The sequence below is a fragment of the Physella acuta genome, unplaced genomic scaffold, assembly GCF_028476545.2.
Source record: "Physella acuta isolate Inbredline_101_S28 unplaced genomic scaffold, ASM2847654v3 ptg001026l, whole genome shotgun sequence".
In the NCBI taxonomy this organism is placed as follows: domain Eukaryota; kingdom Metazoa; phylum Mollusca; class Gastropoda; family Physidae; genus Physella; species Physella acuta.
Window position 1 is genome coordinate 83,246 of NW_026732543.1, and position 416 is coordinate 83,661.

Here is a 416-nt window from a genome sequence, read left to right on the forward strand (position 1 = left end):
AGTTACTGGACCGCGGGCCGAAGTCGGACGTGCGAGATTTTATACCACGCTAAACTATAAAAAAAAATACAATCTTGTACAGCTGAAGTTTACATTCAGTTCAAACATTCCCGTATTCGCTAACTAAATTTAAACAAGGGAAGTGTAGACATATGTAAACGTTATGTACAATAAAAGCTAACTAACAGAGCGCTGATTAGGGTAATTATGACAGGCACTAAGCAGTGGCGTAGGCAGGGCGGGGTTAGGGGGGGTCATAACCCCCCATAGACCCCTCGGTACAATAATATAAAAAGTATGAGGGGGGTGCAAATCGAAAGTTTGAGGGGGGGGGGGGGTGCAAATCGAAAGTTTGAGGGGGGGGGGTGGGGTGGTGAAAATCGAAAGTTTGTCCCCGGGTAAAAATTGGAACCCCC